Genomic DNA, 16299 nt, shown 5'->3' with positions numbered 1-16299 from the left:
AATATTCATGTTGCAATAATATTAACTTACCTGTAGCATTAAATATGTTTCTACTTCGGACATAACAATATTGTAACTAGAGAAAAGTAGACACTGACTTTTCTATTAGAGATTTTTATATCTTTTTATATTTTTTACAAAAGAGTTTCTGAAGTCCTTCAAATTTTGTGTTAACCTTAAAATTCATATATCAAATTGCTCTTACGAGTAAGTTCAAAAAGGCAAATGATAACATTATAATCAACCAATTACCGAGCACGTTCAAATTAACTAAAGCATTAGTATCTAGCAATTGAAACTGTAACCGCCGCCTAGCACCACTGTGACCCACTCGCCGAAATATCGCGGACATTATGCAAACATCGGGAGCGCTAGGGCCCATATTATTGCTGCACATAAATAGACCAGTAGGTTACCAAACGAATGGCCATGCTTGCTAGGTTTTTGAGGAATGTCCCAATTATTGATTATATGGTCTAATATAAGTATATAGATGTAAACGTGTTATTTTTAAAAATTAAATTAATAGACATAAAGTTAAGATGAAAATTAGAAGAACAATACGAAGTGCGATTTAATTAACTACTTTAAGACCTACGTGGGTTTTACCCTCATTTATGTCCCACGGCTAGACATAGTTCAGAGAGTTTGTGACCTGGCATATTTCATAATATTGCTAATATTGTTAGCACGGTTACGTATACTAATACAATACGCAAAAAAGTCAAAATAAGCAAATGTAAAAATCTCCTATATCAATCTTTAGCTAAATATAAAGATTAAGAAGTTTTCGCGTCTCAAGATCTTTTAGATCCAATTCAATTCAATTCCTTTAGGTACTCGATTTTAAACGTAAACTCATAAATACCAAGACTTTCTAAACTTATTACGTCTTAAAAAATAACAAACATGGTCACCCCAGTCCTAGGCCAGCTTCTCTCAAAGGGGTATAATAGCCCTGTAATAGGGCGAAACAGGCCAAAACGCGTGTAAGCCGCCCGGCCTCAATACTACCCCTAATTAGAAACGCAGACGCGTTCAGTTTTCATTATGTTTCCCAATACTGCCGTGTGAAGTTTGAAGGGCCCTTAATATTTTAGAATATCTTTGTTGTTTTGGATGGAAGTTGGCAAATAAATTTGTATATCGTTCAAAATTTCAATTTCAGTATAGTTGCATTGAAGTCCTTAAATAATCACAGTATTATTAACTTTCTTTAAATTATAAATATAAGGGTGGTAGAAGTTCATTGTGATTCTACTGCAAAGGTATACGGTATACGTATAGGTAAGAAATAGGAACATATTGTTCCCCTGTAACACTAGTTTAGTACTATTTTGTTTTAGTATAAAGGGTCCGCATTGTCCTCAGGTACAGGTTCTCAGGTCAACAAACATTGATTGGATGATGTCGTGTCATAGGTGTAACTTCAAAAGTAAGGATAAATGATAGAATCATTGAAACTAGATGACATGCTAATCTACATAAATAAGTATCAAGATATAGATGCAGATTAGCAATGCGAATATCTTTATAAATTCCATTAATTCCAAAGCGTAGATGACATTGTGTCAAACTGTCTACACCGACCTTTCGAACGCGGCGAATCTTCCCGATAGCAAATACTTGTCCTGATAACACACTGATAAAACATATTTAGATCTACATATTAATATTATAGATAAATTTGGGCATATGTTTGTATGTTGTTTTGTATGCCAATCAGTAAGGAAAATTAATATATTAATCGTTGAAAAGAGAATCAAAACGACCTTAAGACTTAAGACTTAGACTTATATATTAAACTGAAATTTTATTTATTACTGTTTAACTGAAAGTTTATTTATAAGTCTTAGAATAAGTTACTTAGGTATTTTGAAAAAAAGTTTGTAAATTTTGAAAAAAAAAAACATAGACACACAATGTTAGATATCAGATTCATCATCAACCCATTATTGTCCCACTGCTGGGCACGGGTCTCCTCTCACAATGAGAAGGATTAGGCCATAGGCCATCGCGCTGGTCAAGTGCGTATTGGTAGACTTCACATACCTTTGCGATTTTTTTTTATAAATCTCTCGGGTATGCAGGTTTTCTCACGATGTTTTCCTTCGCCGTTTTAGCAAGTGATATTTAATTTCTATTACGATTTAGATATCAGATTATTTCCATTTAATTTGTAATTTTTTTTAATCATCAGAAATGCCTAGAAATTAAGACATCGGTAATAGCATAACTGGGTATTTAAACGTATGCGAAGTGATAGCGAATATGTTGTATGTGATAAGCGGCCTTATCACGTCAAACATTCGTCAAGTCAGTCAACTGTCGATAGATATAGGTGTCACGGTGTCACTCTGTCATTGCACAAATCAGTCACGGCGAATCTCGTATCGAGAATTGATTATAGTCACGTTTATACAGATAAACAGATATTTTTGGTAAATAGTTGTCTCTAGAATTAGGTTATATAGCAGTATTCGATTCGGAAATAGAAAATTTTAGAATTTCGTTACATACCTATACCTATCTGCTGCAGTCAATTTTCGTCAGGTGAAGTTCACAGCCGTTACTATATATTGGAATCAACCAAATTTAGTAGTATATCGATGGAATCAACCCATTACTAAAACACTGCTGAGTTACTCAAAATCAGAAGGGTTTAAGCTATGATCTACCATGTTAACCAACTGCGACTAAATTGACTAAACGTGCCTTCTATAATATCATGAAAATATTTTAAACACGTTGATTATTATCTTCTTGACTTTTTCCTACATTGTTTGAGCAAGTGACGAAAAATATTTATTGAAAATCAGGTCTTTTACATCCTTTCAACTTTGATTCGTTAAATAGTTAAAAAACATTCAAAAAATAAATCTAGCATTTCAGTAGTCGATTAAGTCAAAATAGCATTTCCAAGTGCGTTTCAAGGCAATACAAGTTTTCTTGTTCATCAAAAATGCAGAGGCGGACCAAACAAGCGTAACAAAATAGCGTTCATGCCAATTCATTAAAACTTTGCCAGTGATGGGATGAAGGCTACATCAGGCAACACTAACGGAGCGACAACGAGCCAAGTTAGATTGGGGACGGGATCGCGATGTTTTCGCTGCTGGCAACATTTGACGGCCGTTGGCTGGAATTTCATTATGATTATTAAATGTATTTGCCACTCAAAGGTAGGTTCATTATATGGTTAGGTGCGTCATTAAACAAAGTAGACAAAAATATGATTAAATTTGCAATTGAAAACATAGTTACACTGCTACAGTTAATCACTTTACTACATTGAAGGTGGTAGAACCTCTTTGTGGTTCGACTCTGGCGGCACCACCGCCACACCTATTTCTGCCTTATAACAGCAGTGTTAATTGATGCTGTGTTCTGGTTTTTAAGGATGTACTTTACATACTTTTCCGAGGCGTTCCCGCTTAGTCCTTAGCTTAGCTTAGCGGCGCATACTCTTCTACTACTACTAAATTGTAGTTTACTGTCTGGATGCTTGGGCGTTTTAAATGGCAACCATGGGGCAACAGATAATATTATTATTATATGTCCACTTAAACACCTATGGCGGGAAAAGGAATACTGTAGAATTTTCAGATTGTACTTTCGAAACGGCATTTCGAAATGATAGGTAACTAGGCATCAGCCTAACCACTCAATGTTGTCATTACTTTGTATAGGAGTGAATCAAGTTATATTATTTCTTCTTCAAATTTGTATTTTTTAAACTGCAAGCCGTGTAACTAACATATAAAAAAGGGACAAACACACTGAGTTTCTAACCGGATCTTCTAAGTTAAGGTCGCGTTCTGATCCGGTAGTAGTTTAAGAAAAAATATTGTAACTGACAATTTCAGTTCAATATATTTCAGTTCATTTGATTTATAGAAACATTTAAAAAAAGTTTTGCTTTCGTCAATATTTATCTGTCGATGATTTTTGCTTTATACTGTGTTTTTATTCTCTTGTGCAAAATTTAATTGTTAAGACACTTTGGTCACTTGGCTCGTTATACCGTGTTATTCCCATTTTTCTAACTATTGTACATACCTAACTAGAAAGGTACTCGTAGAACTTATTGATTATCCAGATTGGTTAACTCATAAACATTTATCAATGTCAAATGATGGATATCATAGCAATTTCTAATATCAAGAAGTGAAGGTGAAGTGGCTGTAAAAAAGGAGAAGATAGAACTCTTTAAGGTTCGTATTCGGCGTTACCACCGCTGTAACTATTACGAACTATGTATCTTGTTATGTGACTCTGTATTGGTATTGGTTGGACCCTGTATTGATAGATTGTATTCTGTATTCTGTATTCTGGTATTCTGCTTAAGCTTAATTCCGAGGACTTCGACAACATCACACACTCTTATGTTAAGATATCACATGAATTTATTTCCATTGACTAAGTTGGTAAGATTAATTACATTATTTGATAGATACCACATAAATTTACATATCAAAATATACACTGCCATAATCTTTCAAATAAAAAAAACAAGAACATTACAACTGTTTGTACACAAAACAAAGTATTGCGATAATAGTCCAGTATTTGATTAGAGACTCCAATTTACTAAACACTACCTCGTTAAATTTGCCACTACGATTACACTTTCTGATTCTCATTAAGTTACAGTAAATAAACGAATGAATATAAAAAGCATAAGGACGGTGACCATTATATGCCGTACAATATTTATTCGGACATCTTCACTTTTCAGTCCACAAACTTCATACCAGCGCCATCTAGCGTCAAGGTGCAAAACTATTCATCTTGAAAAGTTTTTAATAATTTCATAAGAAGTTAATAATATGACAAATGCATTGCTTGCGTCCGTATAATAAATTAGATAATTGTAAAGCGTTAATAGGCTGCGGTAACTTTTGCTAGTCAATCTCGAAGAAGTTCAAAAGGGTCAATCACGATAATCTCGAACCTGTCGGAAACACAATTAGTTACTTATTACTGTGCAATTAGCATTTGGATAACGAATGGGGTATTATTTATGATTAATCATTAGGAAATATGGACAGTTTTGATAAAATTGGATAACAGACATAAATTTAATTTGAAAGTAATTGTAAAGTTTTGAAAAAGTATTTTTAATATTAAATAGAGTTTAATGTTATAAAATACGTATATTTTGAACAGTAAATGTACTGATAATAAAACTTACCGTTTAATATCCTACATCTCTAACTTTTGTTCCATTCGTTTTGATACACGCAACGCCATCTATTGACAAGGTGTATTAAAGTAAGTCGAGAACTGTTTGAATAAAAAGCGTTATCTTAATTGCGCTGAAGGCTTAACATGATAAATATTCATTTAATAAAATAAAAATGATAAACGAAGGAAGTAAGGTTTATTTACATAAAGCTTGATAAATTGCAAGACTTGTTAAATACTGCTAGCGATATGAAAACACGCGACTATAAGAAATAAATGTAAGATAACCGAGGTGAATTACTAGAAAAACGTATTAACAGAATATTAATTTTGGCATATTGGCGAATAAACAACTTATTACGATATATCTGAGTGAGAGAAATTTTTTTTTTCATAGTGTAATCATAGGTGGATTTTTAACAATTTTAAAGTGCCTACTAAGAAAAGATCTTATGGGTTTGTAAAACATTTTTTGAGAATTATTGAAATTACTTTAAAAAGAAATCCTATGGTGTGTTAAATTATAAAATATTAATAATAATAAATTATGCTAAAGTAATTCTATTGTAATGTAGCTATCCCAGTAGCAGAAAACGTGTGTACGATCACAAAAAAAGTAAAAACATCTTGGCGATCTTGGATGTCCGATGGGCAGTGCGCTCATGTTGTTTTTATTTATCATGTTTAATTAAGCGAATCGTGCCCCCATGCCCATTGTCCGACTTACCTGCTCGACGATTTAAATCTCTTCGAAGACCGGTTACAGCCCTGTCACCCACCTTCTTATTGCTTTATTCCCAATAATTTATTTACTCCTCAATATAGCACAAACAACGAAATCAAGGCACACAACAACCTTTATAAAAATATCCAATCTCAACCACAGATACACAAGTTTTCACTTTATAAAAACTAGTTTTTAAGCCGTCAAAATTGCGCGGCAAATACTTAAGCTGTCAATTTTTTACTTTATAAAGTTTTTATCATTGATATGGTGCATAAGCATGCTCGTATACAGCCAAGTTCATCAGTTCTATGTTGTGCGACAGTCGAAATCATTGGGTTCGGTTTTCGAAATTCGCGTGGAGCGCGCGGTTTCCGCGAGTCTCACCACGCGTACAAAACATGCGACGCGTCTCGCGCGTCTGCTGTCATTGCGATCCGTCACGCGCCGGGGGCGGACCCGAGGGACGGGCCTCGAACAACTTCGGCTAAGTTCGGCTCGCTCTATGCGCGACAATGTGAACTGAGTCACAATCGACTACAACGTGCATTTTAATTAATATTTTATTTGCAATTGTGCCCTAATACGGAGAGGTAAGTCATTTTCTTATTCTTTATCTTACGTATTATCCTATTGTTAACGTAGATTCCGTTAGCACTAAGCCACAATTGTTTCCAGATACATTGTGAGTTGTTGACAAGCCGTCTGTACTTGTAAGTGTCCTGTGCAACTTGTCGACTGATCCAAACTGAAATAAACACACCCTTCGATCGACAAAAAATATTTCATTCAGTTATCTATGTGAAGTTAGCCGACGAGGTTTATTTATGGATATATTTTTCTCATTTATCATACATAACCTCAAAATGTTTGGATGCATGTGGTTTTTGTGTGAGCGTTAACAGATGGCGCTAGCGTCGGGGGCGGAGTTTGCTAACTGCCACACTAGACTTGTCATTGCGATAATAATTGAAGAGTTTGCTTTTGTTGAAATGTATTTGTTAGTTGTTGACTTGTTAATTTATTTTACACCTGATTAACTAAAGGTGTTTGGACAATAAATTACATGTAAGAAATTTTCCATAGCATTTTTAATGGAGTTTCCGAATGGGTACCGGTTCCGATAATTTTTTTATGCTTTATCTTGAATTTTATTACCTGCCAATCTACCTTCATTTTCATTACTCAGGTGTTTTTTTATAAAGACGTATTTATTTCGAGCTTTGCACGACATTTTGTAGTTGTTAGCTTCTAAATCTTTATAAATGTTATGAAGATGTATATCTAATATTTTAGTCACATTACTTTCAATTTCGTAGTATTTTTCCCGCTTAGTTCTTCATTTCTCTCATTTCGCTCACTTCATTTTACTTTATAATCTCTGAAAAATAAAATAGAACTTTGACATACAAGAAATAAAATGTTTTATTCTTATTCAACTTAAGTAAGAATAAAAATTGTGAGGTAATTAAGATTTTGAATTTAAGATTATATTTGCAGATACCTTATTAAAAAATATTATTTTGAGCAACGTTAAATATTTTTTACCTTCATTCTATTAGTCGTATTTGTACTTAGCCTGCACCTTATTGTAGGCATGTCATTATAAATAGTTACCTATTTAGGTACATTACCTACATGGTTCGTAATTAAGTAAATACGAACCATGTAGGTAATGTACCTAAATGGGTACCCTACCTAGGTTCGTAATTACTTAATTACCTACACCTACTACCTAGGTTCGTAATTACTTAATTATGAACCTAGGTAGTAGGTACTACATCACTATGTAGGTAGGTACCTACTAGGTAGGTGCCTAAAGAAAAGCCTATGCCAAATTTTAAGAATACCGTGGCGTTAAAATATTTTAACTAAGCTCAAATTCATTAGTAAGTATTATCTGTCGAAGAGCTCATTCAAACTGCAATAGGCACTTTGTGTTCTAGCCTAAATAAAAATACAGAAATACCTGCCTATACCTATTGAGAAAATATTTATCTACGTTCTGTCTCATCTTGTTATTCTAAAATCTCTTCGAACAAAGAAAGGTTAATCCTTTTGACCGCTACATACGAAGCTTAGGTCTCGATCGCAATGAACTTAAAACTTAGCGTTCTAGAACATACCTTCGTAACTATTACCAATAGGTACCAAAAATAGACAATAGCATTTAAATACATACCGATGTTTTGTAATTATTGTTATTTTTGACTGCCTTTTTAATAATTCCCATTTCTCGTCAACCTATTAAGTACTGTCTCAAGAGTCCTCCTCTCTGAAAAAAAAATGCCCCATAACACATACTTTAGAACTCATGTGTAGGAAAGGTGAGTAGCAAGCGACAAATTATTACTAATTCGCACATAACTTTGAAAAAACAGGTGCGTGCTTGGGATTCGAACCGGATGGGAACTCATACGTAAGACAAGAATTCCTACTTAGGTAAAACTTAAAAAATAGTTTTTTTTTACTTTAATACCTACTTAATAGAAGCAGACAATATTCCAAAATATCTATATTTCAATTCAGTAGAAGTCAATACTCAATACGCACAAACTTTTTAATGTAGTGAAAAAATGAAGCGTTCTTGGAGGGGCCCTTTGGCAGATTTATTGCATCGGGGCCGCATTCACTTGATACTCTGTACTGAATAAGGCCAAATAAATAAAATGATACGACCAAATCTACCACACTTTTCTATAATACATATACATACCGGAAAATTTAAGACCATTTCGTCAATTATTCGTTTTTTGACTTCTTTCACAGTTCTGTCGACAAAAGTGAATACATTTTACTAGAAATGCATTAACGCAAAATGAAGTACCTCCCTATGCCTTATTTTCTTAAAATAGCAAAAGAGTACCGTCCACCTGATGGTCGGCAAATGGCTACTGCTGTCCATGGACATCTATATTCAAACCCAGATAAGATTAGATTCCTACCTGCGTTCCACCATCAGGATTTAGCTGGCACGCCTCGGATAAGTATCTCTCCCTCACCATACCCTTTAGAACGGAAACAACAGCGCTTAACATTGCTGTTGTGACTCAGAAATATGTGTGACGGTGGTGTCTCCGGTGTGGAACCACAAAAGGTCTAACAAAAATCATAAGCCTAAAAAAATCAGCCTATTCCAATTTCTAAAATGTATGTACTTTTGTACTCGTATTTACCTAATTAGGTAGATATGTTTGTGCATTTACCTACTTACCAACCTTTGACTATTCCTACGTACTACTACTACGAGTACTTTTTAGATGTAGTACGTATCTATGTATTACAGCTTAAACAAGAATGTCACTGGGTTAAGGTTAAGCACAAAAGAACCACATGACAGATTTATGACATGCGTGGCTCCCTGGTCGGAGTTGGAACGGCATTCTTTACAAATTCTACATTAAGGATAGACAAAATTGAGATGTTAGTATCTTTTCTTAATTTATTGTAAAAAAAGTGAGAAAGTAATTTTTTTAACTGGCTTATAATTTTCACATCCTCAATATTTTCGCACCTAATTTTGGCAATCTTCCCTAACGATATCTAGTACCTAACCACTTTGAAAATAAATTATACGTTTATATAAAGTAAATGTAGTCATTGAAGTATCAAAACAAGCTTCTTCGAAGCTAGCCTAACCTTGACCTTCTATGCGGTTATTTATGCTGATAAATTAATCACAGTAATAGATTAAGAATTGCCGCGATTAATCCATTACAATACCTTCCTCTGCCAATATGTGTAGCAAATATATCTAACAAAAATATATCTTTAAATCAGAAAATAAGTATGTCAAAATATAGATTGTTACAATACCATACCAAATTACTCGTATCATACCAATTCGTGTTTCGATTCTGAGGGATCACGTTGATAGGTAACTAATAACAGCAGAACTATACTGTATTTAAAAAAAATAAAAGAAGTAATTTCTGAAAGGTAACTGCGACTTACTACATTTAGGATTGAAATCCTATTTGCCATTGATTACAAATTTGCATTGGTGACAGTGACCACTTACCATCAGGATTGGACGCTTGTTTTTTACTTCGATTTACTAAAATATACATTTATGTATGAAGATATGGATTACTTACATTATCTAAACGAATTGTTATACGATATACCTAACCGTCACAGAGCCTCACAGAGCTGGTGTTGGCGCGCCGTCTTGACAGATTTACAGCCCTGCGAACTTGGTTACGCATTTAATGGTCTTCACTAAAGAATTGTCACTTATATGTTGTAAGGAGAGAAATATTTATCTGTTTAAAGTACTTAGCTAATACATATCTGGTTCTCTGCAAACACTGACTTACAAAAGTACTTAATTATTTTTATTATTAAACTACTTACATACTATTTATAAATCTACTCTAGGTAGCAACATAAAATACAATATCTTGGTCGATTAGGGAAATCATTTCAGTCTAAAAACAAAATGGTCGACATAAATACCTACATAGAAAAGCTTAGTCGACATAACTATTTTAGTTTTGAAACTGTACTGTACTTTAAATTGGAATTCACTTCTTTAACAAATTCAAAAATTGTCTATTACCTACCTAGTGGCTCCGGGAAAAAATATCAGGTAAGTGTCGTTTAACTATGTAAGTTCATTTCTCATTCATTAAATTGTTTAAGGTCGAACACACCCAACTGTAAGATCCCAGCATCACAGTCGCGGCCAGTGCGTGCGTCTCCCGCGCTGCTGACAGATTTACGGCCCTAGAGCGTAGCGGTTACGCGGCTATTGACGCCCGGTGTATTACTTATAGTGGATTGGAATTTTTGTTTTGGTTAGTAGGTTTATTTTACTAGAATATAGTGCAACTTAGATCTTCATAAAGTGGAATGAGCCTAATATTTATCATAGAATTGTATTTTTTTACTGGACATTTCGATAAAATAATAGCTCGGACTAAAATTGTACAATGCATGAGGTATAGTTTTTTCTCTCACATTTTCTTCGGTCTTATCTCCATTCCAGTCTTATTTGTAATCATAGAAAACACAACGTCAATACACTTTGATTCCATACCTTCTATTCAGATTAGTAACCACTGATAGATTATAAATGATAGTGACTATTGGTTACTTATACCCTGGAATGACCTGACGCTATTAAATAAGAACGTCAGTGCTTACCGTCTTTGGAGTTGGCAGATTTACGGCGTGGAGCGCTGTCCACACCCGGCGAGGCCCCACATTCCTACCCCATTGATCCTTGTAACATACTTGTGAGATAATTCGAAAGGGACAGTGTTCTATAAGTCAATGAAAGTTACGCTTTCTATATTAATTTATACTCTTTACGCGAGATTGAATGATCTTCAACAATAATAAATTTGGGATATAGGTAAATTTATTACTAGATGTAGGTCATCGCGGAAAAATATCTTGGCCATAGACTATGGCCAAGATATTTTGCGAGTTTTTCATATTCTACTTGGACATTAAAACAAGTGATGCATGTACTACCAGAGACACAATCAATGTGATTTAGGTCTGATCCGAAAGTTAGGTAAAGAATAAATTCTCAAAAATTATTTTACAAATCTTCAGACTGACTGTAAGACTACCTCAAGCTACACTTTTAAAAGACTTATTTGATTGCATATTTTATAAATATATCTAAAAGAGCATTTCGAATTATTTTTTTTGAAACAACACAGCCTATTATTATTTGAGACTATAAGAAAATTCCAAATATTAACTAATATAGCATAATAATTGATTAAGATACGCGTGATTGATTTAATTCGCGATTAATTATAACATGTGTGTTACGCTATCTGTACATTACGGCACATGCAATGTTTGCAAGTTTCTTGATCATTAAAGACATACTTGCATTACAATGTAAAATGTAAAGGGCATAGAATATTTAATTAAATTTATAAAAACGTCCAGTTTAAGTTTGAAAATTCTAAATAATGTCTTGTAATCTTTGATATTTTAATTTAAATTATAACTAGTCTGATCAAATTTTAATGCTAAATTGACCAATAATTCTGACACAAAATAGAATTCTACCAGTCTTTTTAGGTTAGCTACCCCCTAGTAACATTAGACAAAAAGAACCCAGATCTCCAGCCTCAGAAGTCAGAACCCAGCCTGGCTTCCACTAAACCACTATCACTTTAAACACCTGTTCAATACTCGTATTATTCCTGTCAGGCTATTTCTTTGGGATCGTACTCATACGTAACATGTACGTAATTATCCGAAGACAGAGTTACATAGTGACATTCTTTGCTTTTCTGTTAATTTGCATAAAAACGTTGATAGACGATTTATGAGCGCGATGCGAGTGCAGTAACGAACGTAAATACGTCAGGATTATGAACGCCTGAATGGCTATATTAACATAACTGGCGTGTTAGAAATTGTATTCATTTCGCATTGTCAGGACACAGTACAAGAAATCATTCTTTATGACCGTCCGCAGCGCTGCCTCGGAGATATTATATTGTTATAATGACACGAATGAACGTGTCTTTCTTGTTATAAACTAAAGAGTTAGGTGTGTGTATGAAGATAGGGCTGTCCTCGTCGAAATTTCGGAAAATTTGAAACCTTACGCATTTGGGTGATATCAACAGATTTCCCAAACAACTCGATTATGGTATGTGTAGTGAAAAGTATACATTGTTTTTTTTGATGTGGCTTCCGTGTGATTATTTTACAGAGATTTATTATTACGCAAGACGTAGGGTTTCACATAATTTTAATTTTAATTTTGTTTGTGTTTTCAACCGATTTGAAGGTTCATTGGTTATAAAAGCCTATACTCTTTGTATCATGGTCCATACATGTATGTATTTACTTTCTATGCAAGAGATATTAAATTAAACAGATTAAAAATATTTAATATGAGCAAATAATTATTCAAGTTTAAAATCATACATATTAATATCACCAGGTTAAATATTCAAAACTATTTCCAAAGCGCAGCTCAGAGATTGTATGACAGTTGAAAAAAAAACAAAAATTTATGGTCCCGACAAACAAAAGACAGTAATGCATCACTCGTCATAAAGGACAGATTACGTGCGACAGATTTACGAGCGACTTGCATAATAGCGGTCGGCCATTACGCACAAACGCACACTTTTACATTTCAAAACAAGCATTTTGGCTGTAAGTTCATTGATTGTTCTGGTTTATCTAAGAAAGGATAGGAAGTACGAAAGTATTGTTTCTCAATTAGGGATCGCCACCCATGAGGGATTGCGACCAGGTGAGCCGGGGGACACAAATAGGTTGTGGTCACGTGTGTTTTGTTTGCGTGTAAACGATAAAAACAATAAATATGGGGAATAAAATGCACTTATATTAAATGGTTTCTTCATTCCATAGGTGAAACCTATAATGTAAAGGTCTCCTAAATGAGGATGATTTAAAATATGGTTCTACTTTTTAAAACCAAAGTGAACTACTAGGTAAAATGTCGTGACTATAGTTTAGCTACGTATATCACACCAATGACCAAACCCTTGAAACCAGACATCAGCTGTTGACACATTAGAAGTATGATGTACTAGCAACAGTCTGTCCACCGATTTTTACTATTATTGATATCGCGACATCGATGTATTTAATCCTTCCACTTAATAATTACACATTTTCACGCCTAATTAAAACGTTGTATAAATTTACTAATTCATGCAAAATTTCTATCAATAAAATATTCAAAATCATTTCATAACGACACTACTTATGAGGTAGCTAAAAAATAAAATTTATGACAACACAGACAATGGCAGTAATGCATCACTCGTCATAAAGCACAGATTACGCGCGACAGATTTACGAGCGACTTGCATAATAGTGGCCGATGGTGCATAATGGTGGAACAAAAAACTTTCACTCGGTCGTCCGTACCCACGATGCTGCGATTAGGCGGTTTGTTAGAAATCGCACGTCTGCTCCGAGACTAAGCTTAGGTCGTGGTACGCTGTGCTTTCATACTTTACATTGAAAAAGAAAACATGTTATTAAAAATTCTTAAAATTCAATGATACAAATCTTGTTAAGAGATATCTAAATAAATTAAATTATTTTATGTCTATTATGACACAGAATATTATTACTCGGAAACTTTTTGATAGACATACCTACCTATTCTCATTTGTATATACCTACATTTATAATAATTACCCTAATTAGATATCACTATACGAGCGGCATCATCTGTCGGGTTCTTCTAATCATGGTCAATCAATTAATATGTAGGTACTCATTTCGTATTAGTATTTGTTGGGGTATCTATAGTCTAACCAGGTCATAAAGGCAATTTGTCTTAAAAATCCCATATTAATTAGACGCGAATAGCATTCAGAAAGATTTATACGATACAAGCTTAATTATTTTCAAACGTTTACAAGTAAGGTAATAAATTACCTGATTGCACAATTACGGATTGTGAAACATCAACTAAAAGCAATGAATTAATGTCATTTATTAAAGTTTATTTTGTTGGATATATGTAGATACAATTAACGGGTTATTTACTTTTTGTAAATACGTAGTACGATGTAATAGAACCTTAACCTTATACAGGAAATCTTACGACTTATGGAATTTGTTAACAATAATTACCAGTGTTATTGATATAATTTTGCAAATAACTCTACTTTACGAATGTGATTAAATAGTAGTGATTTTTGCACTTATTAACATATTTTTATTTATTATTTCCTAACAAATTTCTAAAAAAAGTAGTAAATACCTAACTTAAGTACTACAAACTAAAGTGATAATACACATAAAACACATGGCTTACATGATTGCTTAAAATATTATGAAGCTGAGAGTTTTTCCACTAAATATTTTCCGTTTCAATATTTAATTGGAATATACCATCATAAGTATATAACTCAAAGAATATACATGTAATTATCATACATAAAATAAAATAAAAAAAAAACATGATATTAAAAGAAGATATAACTTTGATCCCTTAATTAGAATCTCGTTATATGTACCCACAGGTCGCTCAGAAATAGACGTGCGTGAGTTTAGAATATAATATCAGCTAATTAATAATAAATCAACGGGCGGATTACCCGTGACGTCGCCGGGACAAATGTTTCCGGTGAACGAGGGGCTTTTATTATTTTCATTATTTTTATTTACCAAATAAAAATTTATGGACGGGCAGACCGCCTTCCGAGAGATTTAGCGAGTGTGTCATAGACTCGGGAGCTGAAAACTCGATCTGCTTTGAAATATGAACGGTTTTAATGGTTCCGCGGTGTACGTCCGAAGGTTCGTTGATATATCGCCGTATTTGTATTATCGAAATGAATTCGTTTTGTTGTGACCGAGTGGCTCAGTTGCGTGTAATACATTATGTACATTTATTTTAAATAACCTACCTGTCTGCATTTTTTGTTCCAGTCGGACGACATATCTCGAATAGATGACTGTTTTCTATTAATTACATAAAATGATGTTTTTAATGACGCCGTCTAATATAAATACCAAGAATGTCCTCTACGTTTAAATTCCTGTTCTTCATTTAGTAGGTTTCGGCCAAAAAACGAGCAGATGTTTTTGAGCAATATCACCACAAACTAATGTGAAGTCATAAAATAGCAGGCGGCAATTCATTCATTAACAGCATTAAAAGTGCATTCATATTTGCGGCATCCACGCCGTTTGCCAGCGAAAACAAAAAGACGAGCGCACAGACAAAATGTGCGATCGATTATTGGATACGGATAATGATATTTACAACGTTTAATATATAATAATTATTGCAAACGATAGTTGCGCTACAATCGCTTATTGGACAGAGAAAGAAACACTATCTGGCTCAATTTATCTACAGCTGGCTAGCAACAGACACACGCACCGACAATAAGTTGTATTACAAGGCTGAGTACAAATTTAGTCGTCCTCCCACTCGACTCCGCTCGATTATTTATAATAAAACCTTTTTATACATTTTGTTTCCGATTCAACATAAATAAGATATGTTATTTAAAGCCAATATATCACTTGACAGGTGGTAGGCAGGCCTGCTCGATCTGATTCCGCGATTAGTACCTAATCCCTCAATTAATATGGTCGATATTCGTACCGTGAGCTACTCAGGTCGTCGGGTCGTAGCCGACGTTTCATAAGATTTATACATATATCAAAGTAAGGCTTTGTGTGAATGTAGTGAGAGATTTTAATCAACGTCCGAATGCACAGGCAATAAGTCGGGGTCTGGCATTCGAGTCCGGGCCGTGCACAGGATGCTCGATGCGAGCAATTAAGTTGAAACGATTAATCAATAACATATCTGAATATATCTTGCAAATATCTTCACGATCGCGCTGCTGAGGGTATTTACCTAAAGTGCACGACGTTTTAGTTTTGAAAACCGAACTCTA

At 33.9% G+C, this 16299-nt stretch overlaps 1 protein-coding gene across 1 annotated transcript in view; it reads left to right on the top strand.

Annotated features, from left to right (window-relative positions):
• Positions 1-6360: 6360 nt before the first annotated feature.
• LOC140753019 (uncharacterized) overlaps positions 6361-16299 on the top strand; it is a 36631-nt gene continuing 26692 nt past the window's right edge. The window contains exon 1 of the mRNA XM_073087368.1: positions 6361-6504. The gene's annotated coding sequence lies outside the window, so the exon portion shown is untranslated. The remainder of the gene's footprint in view (positions 6505-16299) is intronic.

This window comes from Epargyreus clarus, unplaced genomic scaffold (assembly GCF_041222505.1).
Source record: "Epargyreus clarus isolate Ecla_fem2 unplaced genomic scaffold, WU_Ecla_fem_2.2 ptg000026l, whole genome shotgun sequence".
NCBI classification, from domain to species: domain Eukaryota; kingdom Metazoa; phylum Arthropoda; class Insecta; order Lepidoptera; family Hesperiidae; genus Epargyreus; species Epargyreus clarus.
This window is presented reverse-complemented; position numbering and strand designations above follow the sequence as displayed.